General features: G+C 33.8%; 1 protein-coding gene and 1 non-coding gene across 2 annotated transcripts in view; one reads left to right on the plus strand and one right to left on the minus strand.

The window, feature by feature from the left end:
* The window catches only part of STPG2 (sperm tail PG-rich repeat containing 2), a 646,188-nt gene that overhangs the window by 284,410 nt on the left and 344,430 nt on the right, over nucleotides 1–17,348 (minus strand). The gene's annotated exons all lie outside the window — the stretch shown is intronic.
* On the plus strand, nucleotides 6,561–6,667 carry LOC130850535 (U6 spliceosomal RNA). The gene has a single exon (XR_009052908.1). It is a non-coding gene; the product is annotated as a U6 spliceosomal RNA (small nuclear RNA).

A 17,348-nucleotide genomic window follows, 5' to 3' on the forward strand; every position in this document is an offset into this window, starting at 1 on the left:
GTGACATTATCTTCAAGGTAAATAATATACCTCAGAACTGAGCTGACATATTAGTAGCAAATTTTCCTTTCATAACTAAATTTGGGCTTTATATTCCACTGTTCATTTTAAAGGTTTGGATTCAGAATGCTAAGAACATTACTAAGCAAATAGTTGAAAAGGCTCAGCATATATTCTAAGGCCTCTTAGATCATCATCATGATGTCGACAGTCAGGGCTGAAATAGTAAGATCCTCCCTCTTAAAACAGGCACTTATCTCTGTGAATACTGTAGGTGAAAATCAGGATAATGCTATCTATACGTGTTTGTAAAATATGCCATGTCATAGATCAAGTTATGTAGAATTCTTTAAATATAAATAGCAACTTTATTGTAAAATAATTAAAACATTTGATTAGTATTAGTCAAACTAAATTATTTAGGAAAGCAATAGTAAATGAGTTATGATTTAAAGCAAAACTTTTTAAATGGCTAATTTTTACCATTTTAATTGCCATTTTCTTAACTTTCTAAAAATTGTTAAGCCCCTAAGTGCATCTGGATTTGAATTTTTCTTTGAATATGTCTGCTACAAATTATTGAGTTGGCCAAAAATTTCATGTGGATTATGGAAAAACCCAAATGAAATTTTTGGCCAACCCAATACTACAATAAAGCTAGACTGAGTTTAGAGTTTTCTGAAAGAAGGGCCTACATAATTAATGACAAGTCAATTAAAAATGGTTAACATTTTTATTTGCAACTTAATTGAATAGATTCTGCATCTTAAAACAAAAATTTTATAGGTTAAATGAATGATAGATTGGGGTTTTCATGCTTTTATGCATAAATGTTTTGTTTATATTCCTTAGAGATCAAACAAAACTATTAGGTTAACCATTGAATATCTCAGGAAGCTTCTTGCTCAAAAATCAATAAGATTTTTTTCTTCACCTTAACAGTGTTCTCTGTTCATTCTGTTCTTGTGATCATACAATGTAAATATTTTCCAACCCTGTTCCCATACTTTCACGAAATAATAGCAGGATTCTTCCCTTGAAAGCCTTCTCATCAACTACCACTAATTAATTTAACCAAGACAAATAACAGTGAGATTTGTTTATATTAATAATGTTTATTTCCAAATAGTTAAGCGTTCCCTTATCTGTCTTCAGTACCTGTGACCCACAAGGCCTATTCACAGCCTTTCCATAGCTTTGGATATGTTTCTCCACTGGCCTCTGGCTGAATTTGTTCTATGGCTTGAAATATCAAAACTAAAAAACAAAGAGGCGCATAATCAGCACCACACGTTTTAAATTATCTTTCTCAAAGTTCAGTTCATGGACCATAGGCATCAGAATCACCCAGATTAGTGTTAGAATGCAGATTCCTTGCATTCATGACAAAATAATAAATCATAGTCTCTGAAAGGGAAATGAACAAAACATAATTTTAACAAAATCCATCATTTAGACCTCTAAACTACAACTTAACATGTAGCTGTTCTCAAATATATTTAAACACTGAATTACTTTTCCCTAAATCTCAAGAACTAGTGATTAAAGAATAAAGCTTCAGAAATTATGGATAAAGACTATCATTTCCTCTAGAATATGTCTGAATCTCTTATGTCCCTTGCCTCCCTATGGTAGAGCCACAATTAATGCTTGTTGAGCTGAACTGAGCCAAACCAAGGAAGGAAGAGTCAATTTATGAGTCCACTAGAGTGTACTCCCATGACTTTCAAGCATTTTAACCATTCTTTTTTCATTTTACTTTCTTTCTTGGTAACTGTGTATGGAAAAATGGATACCTTGAATTCACATATCTACTTATAATGTGAAAATGGTATTTAGATGATATACCACATAAATGTTTGTGAACAAGTTTAGAACAATTGCTGCATGAGAGGATAGAGATTTATAGGAGCCTGGTATCATTAAAGTAAAGAAATGTACTTTTCAGTGCATATCCTTCAACACGTTATGAATTCTGTTGTAGGCATGTGACATTATTTCAATTTGGGGCCAAATGTGCAAAACTTATTTCATGATCATGGAAGATACAATTCTTTGAAATATATTTTCACCTCTGTTTTATTTTAGTCTATTATTTTCCACAACAAATCTTAAACCTAAAAAATTCAACCTTTCTATATACTAGCCATCTAAGCTTCATAAATTCTGTAAATCTTAGTTTTAGTTTCTTTCTTTATAAAAGGGGAAAAAATGGTGCAGAAGTTAAGCAACTTCTACAAAGTCACAAAATGAGTAAGAACCAAATCATTCAATCATTTTTAATCCTTAGAACATCCCTGAGAGGAAATAAAGGAAAATAAAATTATTTAAATTTTATAAGAAATTGAGTTAATAGCTGAGCTGTGACTTGCTCTATGTTTTTAACAACTCTTTTCAATATTTCACACAGCTTTCTTAATCTTCTTTTGCTGTCTCTAGCACCTTCCAAAAACATCAAATTTGCCACAAAAAAAAGTCATGTTAATTAAATGAGAATATTATGTTTTTATATGAACATTACATTTCCCTAACAGGTGAACTGGGTCTAAGAGACGAAATAAATTAAGGTCTATATAATAAATTCAAGAACTTTGTTCCTGGATTATTAATGCATTAGGATACCAAAGTGGATATAATTTTGGTTTTGTAGCTATACTTTTCAATTTATAATAAGTGCATACACATTTCAGGAAAACAAAAATGTCACAATTCTGAAAACCAAGTTGTCTTCCAATCTCCATACGGTCACACTCCCAGTTGTCAACGCTGCCACACAGTGCTACTTTCTAAACCTGTTGTAAACATTTTTTTTTTAATCTAGAGTTAAATGTTATTTTCCAAAAACCAAACAACCCTAAGTCCCATCTTTTGGTGAAGGCTGCCTCTCTGTGGCAGAATGCAATGTGTCATGTTCTCTGAAGGACAATTTTCTCTCACTTTTTTTTAACTGGTAGAAAAGACCCATACAATATTTTAAAATATATAGATTTAAATACAGTGTTTTTATCACTCTTTCAGGATATTTTTGACTCCATGTTTGGAAAGCGCTTTGGACTCCCAGGAATCACCTCACTCACCTGGGAAAGAGTATACAAGAGATGAAGACAGTATTTATGCAAGCGACAGAAATCAAGCAAAATAGAACTGCTCAAATAGAATGGTCATGTTTCCTGTCTTTTTTGAAAGTTGAAGTCATTATTCACTTTCTGCTGAGTGAATCTGCTGGTCAGAAAGACATACATTAATAGACATTGTACCTACCAGAAAGCAGCTGTTATCTTAATTTCCTGAAGAAATTACTTTAAAATAAATACTAAGTGTGCCACAAGATAATACCTCCTATTCGCTTAAACAAAGATGATATGGGAACATATCCTATTTCAAACACTGAAAGCAAATATCAAATGGGTATCTTTAAAAAAATAATCGTTCTTTCTCCACTATTGACCATTGTTAGTTGAAATGAAGTAGGCTCAGACCTTATTATAAGACATATTTTAGGAAGGCAGACATATTTAGGAAGGACATCTGTTCTAATAATAACACTTTTTAAAATTCGATACTTTTAACCATACAATAATTGAAAGATTCACATTTGCACATTTTAACTAAAAGGAACAAAATCTATCATAAGCATGTGACTTGCTATATCTCAAAAATAAATGATTTAATTAATCAATCTAGTCACAAAAATGACATTTACCTTCTCTAAAACAGAACACGCTAACTACTCAGTGAAAACAGTAAAAACTAATTAGAAGACACCCAGATGGTCATAGTAAATATTTCAATAACCAATACCAAGCTGCTTTGCTGTTTTTGTTTGAAGCATAAGTATATCAGAAAAAACCCTCAGAAAACTATGCAGATTCTTTTATAAAAAATGATTTTTAATAGAAGTCAAAACCTTTGACATGAAGTAAACCAATAAAAACACCAAAGAAAGCTGCCTGCAAAAATTTCTGACCAAGAAAATTACTAGAAATACTAATTGCTAATTATTGCAATATTGCCTTCCCCTCTTTATTTATTTATTTATTTTTTTGGCTTAACAATGTTCAGAGGGGGTAAGAGAGAGAAACATGTTTTGTCTCTGCTTCAGCAAATACTGAAATCTATTTATATGCAAATAAGCTATCCATTATTAGTATGAGAAGAGACTTGTGCATAAAGAGAGAAATGAATTATCACTAGAAACCATTAATGAAATCTATTTCAAAACATAACATTTTACAAGAGCCCTCACTCATGTAATATTTGTTTAAGCCTCGAGGGTAAATGGTGAGTTCTACACTTAGATGAAACCCAATACCACATTATTTCTCATGTCAGTTTGTTTTGTAAAAGGCATTTATCCTCTCCTTAGAAATGACTTGATAATTGTAACTCCGATGAATCTTTTAAAGAACCTTATCATTGAAGTCAGGGTCCTATGTGTTTGTCACATAATTGCCAGAATTTTCAGGGGAGTTTATTTTTGCTGTTGTAATAATTGTTATTCCCTGAGGTTTAAAAACATTAACATTCATTTTTATACTCTAATAGTAGCAACATAAAAATAAATGAGCATTAAGAAGAAGGAACATGAGTCTTTCTGAAAAAGCTGAACTTCTATGGAGAAGACTAAAATAAACCGTAATCAATACAGACTATAAAATAATTTCATATACCTTGCCGATTTCTCTTTGGGTCTCTTGTTTTGTTCTTCTTGAGCTAATAAATTTCTTGTTTAGTCCATATTTGAGTCTCTTGTCAGTTTTAAATATTGCAGATACATTCTTCCTTCTGTCATCTACTTAACTTTGCCTAGGGTGCCCAATGTTGAACTGAAATACTTTGTTTTTGATATATTCCAGCTCATACCATTTTTGCCTTAAAGTTTTTACTTTTGAAATTTTTATTAAGAAGTCTTTTCTCCACTTTTTAGGTTGCAATAATATTCCCAGTATTTTCTTATCCTAACTTTGTAGTTTTACCTTCTTAAGTCTTTAATTCATCTGGATTCCATCACTGTATGTGGTATTTTGTAAGGATCTAATCTTACTTTTCTTTAGTCAGTATGTCCGTTTTCCTAGTGGGTCCTATTAATTTTTCCTTTATCCATTGATTTGTGGTGCCAACTTTATAATAAATTGTCTTCATACATGCATAGATCTATCTCTGAGCTTTTTTCTTTGTTCCTTTATACATTTATCTTATTTTTTGCCAAAGCCACAATGTTTTTATTAATATAGTTCTGCAATACATCTTAATAAATGATATGGGAACGTCTCCCTTTACTCTTCTTTTTTAAAATTATTCATGTACCTTTATTTTTTACAGACATTTTAGTGTGTTTATCAATTTCTTCAAAAAGGCCAACTGGACTTTACATTTACAAATTAAAGTGGGGTTACATTTACAGATTAAAACAGGGAAAATTAATATCTCTATTATATAAAATCATCCCATTCAAGAGCCTAGAATTAGCTCTTCATTTATTCAGACCATTACCTCTGTCCGTTATTAGAATTTTAAAATTCTATTTATGGAAAACTTTGGCCTTCTTAGTTAACTCCTAGAAACTTTATTCCTTTGGGGAGTTATATTTACCTTTTCATACATGATCTGCTGGTATAGAGAAATGTTACTCATTGTTATATCATTCTTATATTTAGCAAGTGTGCTTAATTTTATTAGTTCTAGTAGTTTCTGGATTTTTAGAAATTATCTTGCAATGATGCTATAATCTGAAACTAAAGATAGTTTTATCTCTTTTCTTTCAATCCTTCTATTTCTTCTTCATTCTTAGGTATTCTACCCCTAGGTAATTGTGTGAACCACTTACTTTGTTAAGAAGGTATGGTAAATATAGTGGATAGCCCTGTCTTCCTGCCTTTAAGAATAATATTTAGTGTAAGTTTTAGGTTTATAACCTTTATCAAGTTAAGGAACTTACTTGTATTGACAGTTTTCAGAGTTTTTTTTTTAAACATGAATAGGTAAATTTAATTAAGATATTGTTTCTGCAGCTCTTTTTTAAATTACTTTTTAAATAGAATAATACAGAAAAATGAAAACACCTTAAAATGCACCTCTACCAAAGCTCCTCTTATCTCTGTTCCTCTGTTATCTTTGCTCTTAGATGACTATGCAGTTTAAGATGCAATGGTCTTCTGTCCATCACCTTCTACAATCCTTCATTCTGGCATTTCAGAGAAAAGAGTACATGGAAGTGGGATGAGGTAGTAGAGTAGGAAGGAAGTTGACTGGTCTACTTATTCATCCTAATGCAAAGCTCACTACTCAACATCTCCCCTGTCTCTGCCAAGCAAACAGAGTTGTGAGTCAGAACTGTTGTAAAGAGAGAAGAAGAGAATAGTACTTCTTGTATTGGTGTACCCAAAGAGGACCCAAATAGAAAGATAACTTTTTTTTAAGTATATGAACAGACACCAAAGATCACTTGGCATATGTGAAGAGCTAGCAACATGAAAGACAAAGACCAAAATAAATAAAAAACTGACCCTAGAGGAAAATGATATTGGTTAGGAAAAAACAGAGCTTTAAAAAGTTAAACAGTGCTCGCTTCGGCAGCACATATACTAAAATTGGAACGATACAGAGAAGATTAGCATGGCCTCTGCATAAGGATGACATGCAAATTCGTGAAGCGTTCCATATTTTTGATTGAACTTGGTGTACCCCCCCCAAAAAATAATAAATAAATAAATAATTAGCCACACGTGGCCAGTGGCCACCATGTTGGATAGCAAAAAAAAAAAAAAGTTAAATAATCTTCTAAAATACATTTACAATAAAAAACAGAACTTTAAAAAGTTAAATAAATAACATGCTAAAATACATTTACAATAATATGCTAAATCAAGATTGTTTAGGAAAAAATAGAAATTTAAAAAGTTAAATAATATGCTAAAATACATTTACAATAAAATTGTATCTATAAAACAAGTACAATCAGAGAATAAGAATATATTCTAAGAGCACAGAACTGTTGGTATAGAAAATTCAATGAGACAAAAATAAAGAAAAAAAAAATCCTTGCAGAATATAGAGCAAAAGGACAAAAAAGAGAAAGCGAATATGATAGAAAGGTAAAGACATATTTTTTTAAAAACCATCCTGTAGGTTCAAAATCCAGAGTTTCCAAAAGGAGAAAATTGTAAACATACTGTGAGGAAATTATGGAATAAATTCTAAATTTCTAGGAAAGGATAGAATTCTTCAAATGTAAAAGGACTCTAAAAAAAATAAAGGGCCTGAGTACAAATTGATAAATACACTCAATCATGGATACATTATTGTGAAACTGTAGAATATTGAAGATAAAAAGAAAATCCTAAACGTTTCTGCAGAAAGGAAGACAAAGGAAAAAGCATTCAAAATGCCATCTGATTGTATTTGCATCAGTATAACTGGATATAAGAAGACAACGGAGCAAAAAAAAGACAATGTAAGAGAAAAATAAAGACACTTTGAAATATAAAGCCCTGCCACCACTTCCATTAAATGATAGCCCAGGGCTAATATGCATAAATCCTAGAGAAAAACTAATGCAAAAAAAAAAAAAAAAAGAGAGAGAGAGAGAGAGATTAACAGAGCTCCTAGAAAGAGGTCTCCAGGTTAAAAAAAAAAAAAAAAGTGTGATGGACACTTTGGATGCAATGATAACCAACTCAAGAAAAAAGATAATTTGTACAATTTCTCTTATATAAGGTACATAAAGTAAACAAATTAATAGAGACAGAAAGCAGAATGGTGGTTGACAGGGGCTAGGGGAGATAGTATTTAATGACAGTTTCAAGTTTTGCAAGATGAAAAGAGTTCTACGGATGGATGGTAGTGATGGCAGCACAATGTAAATGTACATAATACCACTGAACTGTGCACTTAAAATGGTTAAAAGGGTAAATTTTTTGTTATATGTATTTTACCACAAATTTTTTGTTTTGTTTTTTTTGGTTTTTTTTGGTGCACGGGCTTAGTTGCTCCATGGCATGTGGGATATTCCTGGAGCAGGGATCGAACCCTTGTCCTCCGTATCGGCAGGTGGACTCTTAACCACTTCACCACCTGGGAAGCCCTACCACAAATTTTTTAAAAGATAACTTAAAGTTACAGATAACTATAAAGAAAGTTATGGTCTAAGTGTAAAGTTAATCAAAATGTAGCACAATTTAGGCAATTAATGGAATGTAGAAGAGAAATCCATGTGATTTTTATAACAAGAATATTCTACTTTGAGAAGCCTAAAAATCACAGCATTGGAACCACAGAGAGAAGCCATCCTTACATTCTACTTGCTTCAACACTGAGTAATTTTTAAAAGTTTGCCCCTGGTAACATGAAAGAATGAGGAGGCAAAAGTCTATTGATTTTCACTAGGCTCTTCTACACAATTTGGTTTGTCATAATGTACATGTATTACACACACACACCCCTGTGGCTTCCATATCTAAAACTATATGTTCTGCAGAGATAGAAACAGAATTTTGAAAAGAAGGAAATTATGCTTCAAGCTGAAATATCTCAGTCTTTAAATATATTTGAAATTGACAAATCACCAGAAGAAATAGGTAAACATGATCTACAGCTTGGTTTCCACAGTAAAATATCATTAAAAAAGTAAAATTGTGTAAATAAACCTATTAGGCATATACTGTGTGTGTATATATATTTGTATATTAATGGTGTGTCCATTTCATGGTTCCAAATTAGCTTTATACCTACCCTTATAAATATTCATGTTTCTTAAATTATTTAGAAATTTAAATAAAATGTCTTTTATATGACTGTGATTCTCTATAAAAAATTTTCCAGCATGGGTTTTGGTGTGTTTTGGTGAAAAGGTGATACGTCTGCGAAGTGAATAGTCCAGAGTCAGGCAAAGATGACAATGTCTATTTTGTCTTTTATCAGAAGCGCAAAAAACTGAAACTTACTTTTCTAAAGCATTCAAGCAATATCCCTTCGCCCCCAACATTTTTTTCCTGCAGAATTCAAAATTCACAGACTGTTAGTTGATGTCACACATATAAAGTTTTCTCTGGTCAAATACATTTGGTGAAAAGTTGAATTAAACAAGGTTAAAACAGGTTTCCTTACTGCAAGTCATGGCAGAGTCTGTGATATTTTAATTTACACATAACAAAGAATCAATATAATGCGTGCATTTCCCATCACATTTCATCACGGACTCCCCTTTTGTCCCACAATCTTCTCATAGAGCTAACGTTTATGGAACATATTTTGGCAAGTTTTAACCTCCAGGATAGCCAACTTAGTTCCCCAATTTCTAGTGTCATTTTCAATGTACTAATTCTGAAATTGTAATTTAAATCTTAGCTATGGTGCTGGTTAAAAAGCACAAATGATAGCAGAGACAAAATTACAATAAAGACATTTTTCCACTGATATTAAAAAATTTAAAGTAAATTATAGTTAAATAGTTCACATTAAAAAACCATTTACATCATCTTTGGTTTTGGATGTTATGGAACTGTCCTCCTCAGTTTGCATTATCAGTCATCTTTAGCAATGCATGTTATTATCTAATAGACAATAGCTTTGCCAGTTTCAGCATGTAGGATCTTGAGATAACCATAAAGTATGAACCAAAGAATTACATCAACAGTAAATGGCATTTTCTATAATTGGCCACAGCTGCAAGAAACTCATTCATTTATATTCTCTTCAACCTCTCTATCCTCTAATTAAAAGAAAAAAATCTTAGAAGCATAGTGGCTATAGTTTGTCTGAAACTTGTTCAATAGAATTATTACACAGCACAGTAAAAGCAAAAATGGGTAATCAGAGAAATGAAATACTTTAAGGTCAAGAAGTTTATTTATTTATATATAAATATTGATTTAAAAAAGCCTTCCAGTCCATTGATGACATTTTTACTTTTATTAGTATTTTTAAAATTTCATAGGAGGCAAAAAAAAGTCACCTAACTAGGTGGAAATTGTTTGATTATAGGTTAAAGAAATTTATATGTAGAAGTATTTTCTAAGTTGTTACTGTGCTGACAATGTATTCACTTCCTCTCCTATATGGCCAGAATAATTTATTCATGATACAGAGCAAATTTCTGAACCTAATCTTGGTGAAAGGCTTAACTCACCTAGGAAGCAGAGTCACTTTAAAATCTGAGCACACCTGTTAAAGCAGTTGCCCAGAGCTGAGAAAAAAAGTTGATGAAGTAAAAGCTCAGTTGAAATCATGCAAACAGTTTGACCAAATTGAACAAACTGCTTAGCAGACCCTCTGGAAAGGCTCAGCAGTGTTAGACTTCAGAAAATATCATTCAAAAATACAAGTAAGCAAAGAAAACATACTTCATCCCTAAAATATCTTCTTGAGAACTTTTTATCAAGAAATGTGTGTGTGTGCGCGCACGTGCACATGCGTGTGCAGCAGTGAAAGAGAGAGAGAGACAGAGAAAGAACTTGGGGAGTAATGAAAAAAGAGAAAATAGTGCATAATTTTAGATTCTAAAATCCTCATCTCATTTCTAGCACTTGTGACCTTAGCTAATTTATGGAAAGAAAGCACCTGTTATCAAGACTCAGCGGAAGCTCTGATGGACACTGGTAGACTATGGGGAAGAATATATGACTTTTGCTATCTCTCAAAATTGGAGAATTGAATATAACTTGTGTCACCATAGTTCCTTTTATTTTGACAAAGCTACCTGAATGGGTGATCTAGTTAGAACTTCAGAATTAGATTAAATTTATCAATCATTATTGAAATAGACGTGAATTATTTAAATTATTAATTCAATTACTGATTGAATTCATTACTGAATTAGAAACAGATACTTTCTATGTGAGAATGTCACGCCTCTACAGACTGGCTTTTTGGGGAAGAGTTCTTTCCCCTCCTATATAACCAGGGGTTTGAAACACTGAACAAGGTGGATGAGGTGGACTAGAAGTAGCCCACAGATGGAAGACTCAAAACCAGGATGCCTCCAACATCTTAAACCCTTATAAGAAGCATAGCAGACAAGGAATTTAAGTAAAAGATCACAAGAAAAGTACTAAAGAAACCAGACAGTGCTGAAAAAATTTATCACAAGCATCTAGAAACAGAGCCCTCACAAAGCCAAGTCATTTTAAAGTAGCTTTTGTTTCAGGCATGGATTTGTCAACCATAATTGGCCCTCACCATCGGCATTTGCCATCTACCTCTACAAAGATTAAATCATGTGCTGCTGCAGCTGCTGCTTCCAACACCCCCTGAAAGGTGTTCAGAGTGGAGAGCTGAAATGAGGCCCTCTGTGCTCTGGAAAAACTGGCAGAACAGGTCTTTAGATAGATATTTTCAGGAGCCAACTTTATGAGCCCAATTCTTGTATCTCCTCATATCTAGAAAAACACTGAAATCCTTCATGGTGATATCTGATCCTTGTGACTAGCAGTAACCTGCACGAGACTAGCAGAAACTTTCTGTAAACAATATGTGCTTGATTGCATGATTTCCCCTTTCACCAAAATCACAAATATACTGATATTCCCCTCTACCTCTTTGGAACAGTTTCTCAGAGCTATCTGGGATGCTGTCTCCCGGGCTGCAGTCCTCATTTTGCCCCAAGTAAAATGAACTTACAACTCTCACATTGTGCATTTTTTTAAGTCAACAGATTGAAAGAGAGATAGTAAGGAAAAAGACACCATTTTAAAAAAAAAATGTTGTATTGTGTTCTTTTAAAAGTATGCTTTCCAGAGTAGCAAGAGCTAAGAACTACATTTTGGTTGCTTTATAAACAAGAGTCTTTTTTTAGATGGATGTTGCCCAAAAGGTTGGTTTATTATCCTCCGCACCTAGTATCATGCATTGGTACAGAGTGGTTGCTTTTAAATATTATCAGAGCAAACAAAGAGATGGGATCAGATTAAATACACACTCAGTTCCAAGCTTTAGGAAAATGTTTACATCTTGACCATTTTCTCATTTTCATTGACTTCCTCTTATTTACACACCCAAAGAAATCTAAATTTTAAATCATTATTCTGGAAGACTACAATAAACCAAAAGTGATCATTTGTTTCCAAATTACTCAGAGCTTGAATAATCTATTAACAGTTGATCTCTCATTTTAAATTCCAGAGGGCTAATTTGTAGAAACTGAAGTTAAGGAAGACTCTCATATCTTACACCTTCTGCTCAATAAGGCGTCAAATCCTTTAGCATTTTGATGCACAGGGAATACAATCAAGTTCTAGCTCAAGAAAATTCCAGTTGAGTGTAAAGGGGAATAAGACAAATGCACAAATGTCTACATTGCAAGGACAAATAAGATTTGTATCATTAGTTCTATGGGGCTCTAAAAGAGTGAGAGATTTCATCTGGCTGGCAGAATCAGAAAAGGCTTCGCAAAAGCAGACATTTGAGATAGGTCTAGAAAATGAGTAAGATTTTGTTAAACAGGTATGAGCTATTCCTAGGTGAAAGAAATAGCATAAACAAAACCTTTACACAGCAAAGCATAAGGCATGATTTGGGAATTGAATGGTGTAATTTTATTAGATGATACAGTAGAAGAATAGAGTAAAGGGAGGGGTGAAGAATACAGACTATATGACTATAATTAGAATTTGGGCCATAATACATAAGCTAAAAACCTTCGCACTTACATAATAGTCAATAGTAAGGCATAAAATGCTGATGAGCTTGGGAATGATATGACCAAAATGGCTTTAGGAGACCCTTGAATCACACAGCTTTCCACATATATTAGAAAAATAAAAATGGCTTCTGAGATGATAGTATTTTTTTCCCTTGTTCTGTCACATTATTTCCTATACAGTTAATCTGACAATTTAACCATACTGCTGAGAATATGTAATATGTACTATTCTAAGAAATGTAGAATACGTGGTGACAAAAATAAGCCGCTAGGTAATTACTGTGTGACCTTATCTTAATATCAAATTCCTCTTTAATTGCTGGAGGTGAGGGATAGAAAAGAGAAGAGGAATGATAGTATCCCCTTATTTGTGTATATTAAATTTCAAAAATATTGCTCTAATTTAAGTTTACCAAAGCCATTCATTTTTTGTATTAACAGTGGTTTTGATTGAGCCGATTATTACCATATTCAGAACATTAAATTAAATTATAAGGTTCAAATAGAAGACTCCAGTAAATTCCTTTTTCTTTTTTACCATCTGTTCTTCACATAAAAGAGCAATTCAACGCTTTCAAAAGTGTTACTCCAATTACCAATGAGATTTCTATTCTTCTTAGTTATGCTGAGTTGGTACTTCCAGAAATAGTTCCTTATAAAATTGCCTATTCAGTCAATCTAAAAACAAGTTACCAATGGCTTAAGAAGACATTTAAGAAATGTGCCAGGTATAATTTATGAACTTGTATTGACACTTCAAAACTAGGGCCTAAGCCAGAACTGCTTTCAGTCAAATTTAAGTCATCCATACCTTCTCTTTGAGAGCTCACTGCACAAAAATAATAAAATTGTACAGAAAAGTATCCTTAATTGATCCAATAAATCAAATTCACATCAGTAAAAAGCAATTATGGCATATTTAATTTTATCCTTTTTTAAATCAATCTATAAAATTATGTGTTAATCTCTGTACAAAAGATATTTTTTTTTAAGTAAAGGTATTTTTTTTCTTCTTCATTGTTCCCCTTAGTCTATTGATTTCATGAAATCATCTCATATATTCACAAGGTCATTAAAGCATGCCCCAATTATAAAATATCATAGCTTGACATATCTCATTAAACATTTTTACCATGAAAGATCTTTAGTAATATTAGTACTGTCATAAATAAAATGTCAAAAAAGCTGTTATCTTAATATCTATGGGAAACACAATGTGTTCTATTAGAATTCAGGAAAACCTTGAATGAGTAAAAGAGTCTTATACTGATTTATATGGGACTACACTGCTCAATGAACCTAGATTAAAATCAGTTAAGAAAATTCGAGGAAAGTTCATATCTATGTGCATATGATTTCATCTTTACAAAATACTTCTTGGAGTCAAACAGCAGTTAAGAGTAACAAAATGAAGTTCCTCAAAATTACAATGCAATTCAATACTTGTTTAAAAAATAAAGAGTTAATCTTAACATCTGGATTTCTAATCTTCTGTATAAGATGTAGCTTGAGAAGATGAGAGTCATTTGAACTAATTTATCTTTTGGGCTTAAGTACCACAACTTTTTTCTCGAAAAGTTATTGGATGTTCCAATTGCCCGTTTCTATGTAATGTTATAACCTTTACATCAGGTTTAGTTTTCTTTATACAGACGGTCATTTGATACTGATGGATAAAATGCGGCTGAATAAAAGTTATGAAACAGACATGCTCATGAGAATTACAGACAGTACCATTACTTTATAGTTAAAACTTCAATATATCCTGTTACATTGTACACACATAAAACCATATCAATTTGTTTCTTTAGCTTACTAAATTGAAGAGCACCATTTTAAAAAGTTTAAAACCAAGACAATATATAATAACTTGGCTGAAATGATATTCATACTTAAGTCCACAGATTTCACAGATGAAAGTACTAAAAAATTATTTGTTCCAGGCTTTCTTTAACAATGGGATTCCCTCTGCAATATATTGGGTTGGCCAAAATTTCATTTGGGTTTTTCTGTGAGATGTTATGCAATACTTGCAATACTTGCAATGATTATCTAACTTCACAGTGAACTTCTCCAGTAAGTTCTATTACTGGCAGAAACAGAAGGAACAAAACTTCATCCACAAAGAAAAATACTGAGAAGTAGCTGTATTTCAACCATATCACACATACAAAACACCGAAGTCCTGGGTCATGGTTGTGCCTGGGTTTAATAGATAGTGGATGATACTGTGAGATAAAATCGTATCCAAAATCTAGTCAACTAAATCATAAAGCTATCAATTACTAGTAGTGGGATTTTTTTAAAAGGATTTTAAAAGGCTTAAACAAACTATAGTGACATCATTGTTGCCATCTTTTTTAACTTTTGTTTACCTAGTATGGCAAAGGACACAGCAGGCCCAACTCTCTGTGCACCTCTAACATATCTCACAAATTATCACAGTAATGGAGAACTCATAAGCTCCTAAAATACCCTATTTCTACTTCTACACTATTTCCTAAATCTTCTGATTACTGTGTCTATTGTAACTCTTACTGTTATGTTTAAAGGGCTGTTATCCTCTAAATATACTGGACTGCCTGATCTTGAGATGCACATATAACTGTATTTGCTAACATGCTTTAAGCAACTACAAATACCAACCACCAAACTAAGCACTTTTGTCATGAAGAATTTTGTCAATAAGTAACAGAAAATAGAAAACCCACCTACCAGCTTAAACAAATGGGTAATTATTTCTCCCACATAGCAAGAAGTCTTGAGTTAGGTGACTTCTAATGATGGGTCAACTGCCCAACAATGTCAGAGTAGGTGTATATGTGATTCTGTCCACTGTTCTCTCGTTGGTAAGATAGCTGCCATAGCTTAGTCCTCACATCTGTCTCTGATTTCATCCGTCACTTCTCTTCCCCTCACTCATTTCAGTCCTACTGACCTCTGTTCCACTGTCAAAACAGAATCACATAACCAACCCTAGATGGAAGAAAGGATGGAAAAGAGAACATTCAGCTTTTCCAGCCTCTATTAGTGGACAGAGAAAGGGATAAGGGGATGGGGCAGGGAATAGGTGTGATGTTAGCCAATCAGCAGAAATCTCCCATGCATTGTAACATACCATTTTAGCTAAGCTTTAAAACCTCTTAGTGGGTACTTTTATTATATCCATTGATTGAATGAGTAAATCAAAAGTTAACATTATCAAGCAACTTGCCCAAGGTCCCACAATTATTAACAGTGGCAATGATGCATTTTAATCTGTGCTGTCATATTATTTCCTGACCATGTAGATCAAGGGTCAAAAGGGCTAGAGAGTAAATATGTGGTCTCTGCTGCAACTACTCAACTCAGCCACTATAGTACAAAAGCAGTTGTAGACAACCTGTACACAAATTAACGTGACTGTGTTCCAATGAGACTTTTATTTGTGGACACTGAGATTGAGTTTCATGTACTTCGGTACAAAATAGTGTTCTTATTTTGACTTTTTTCTTTTCAAACATCTAAAAATGCAAAATGATTTTAAACTCATGGGCCATATAAAACTAGCTAGATTTGGGTTTGTAGGCCATAATTTGCCAAACCCTGGAGTAAGAAAAAGAATTCTAGTAGTCCAATTTGTTTCTAACTACTTCCTTACTACCAAGAAAAAAAGTTTAATTCCACACATCCCCAGGGCTTCGGGAAAATCTGTTTTGGGTATGTATTCTCTTCTCCAGAGAAGGCTCTTGTACATAGAAGCAGCTCCCAATCAACTGCCAGAGGATTCATTACAAAGGACTTCAAATCAATGCGTGCATCAAACAATGTCTATGAACAGAATAAATAAAATGATTCATGAGAAGAATCTAGATGGCGGAGTAGGAGGACGTGCGCTCACTCCCTCTTGCAAGAGCACCGGAATTACAACTAACTGCTGAACAACCATTGACAGAAAGACACTGGAACTCACCAAAAGAAACCACCCCACACCCAGAGACAAAGGAGAAGCCGCAATGAGATGGTAGCAGGGGCGCAACTGTGTTAAAATCAAATCCCATAAATGCTGGGTGGGTGACTCACAAACTGGAGAACAGTTATACCGCAGAAGTCCTGAGGGTTCTGAGCTCCACGTCAGGCTTCCTAACCTGAGGGTCCAGCAACGGCAGGAGGAATCCCCAGAGAATCAGACTTTGAAAGCCAATGGGATTTCATTGCAGGAACTCCACAGGACTGGGGGAAACAGAGACTCCACTCTTGGAGGGCACACAAAAAAGTGTGCTCGCCAGGACCCGGGGGGAAGGAGCAGTGACCCCATAGGAGACTGAACCAGACCTATCTGCTGGTGTTGGAGGGTTGCCTGCAGAGGTGGGGGGAAGCTGTGGCTCACCGAGGAGACAGGGGCACTGGCAGCGGGGGTTCTGAGAAGTGCTCATTGGTGTGAGCCCTCCCAGAGTCCACCATTAGCTCCACCAAAGAGCCTGTAAGCTCCAGTGCTGGGTCGCCTCAGGCCACACAACCACCAGGGTGGGAACACAGACCCACCCATTGGCAGACAAGCAGATTAAAGTGTCACTGAGCTCCACCCACCAAATCGGATTAAAGTTTTACTGAGCTCCACCCACCCAACACAACCCACCATCAGTCCCTCCTATCAGGAAGCACCCATGAGCCTCCTAGACAGCTTCCTCCACAAGAGGGCAGACAGCAGAATCACGCAGTATCAGCAGTA

The sequence above is a fragment of the Hippopotamus amphibius genome, chromosome 3 (assembly GCF_030028045.1).
Source record: "Hippopotamus amphibius kiboko isolate mHipAmp2 chromosome 3, mHipAmp2.hap2, whole genome shotgun sequence".
Classification (NCBI taxonomy): Eukaryota; Metazoa; Chordata; class Mammalia; order Artiodactyla; family Hippopotamidae; genus Hippopotamus; species Hippopotamus amphibius.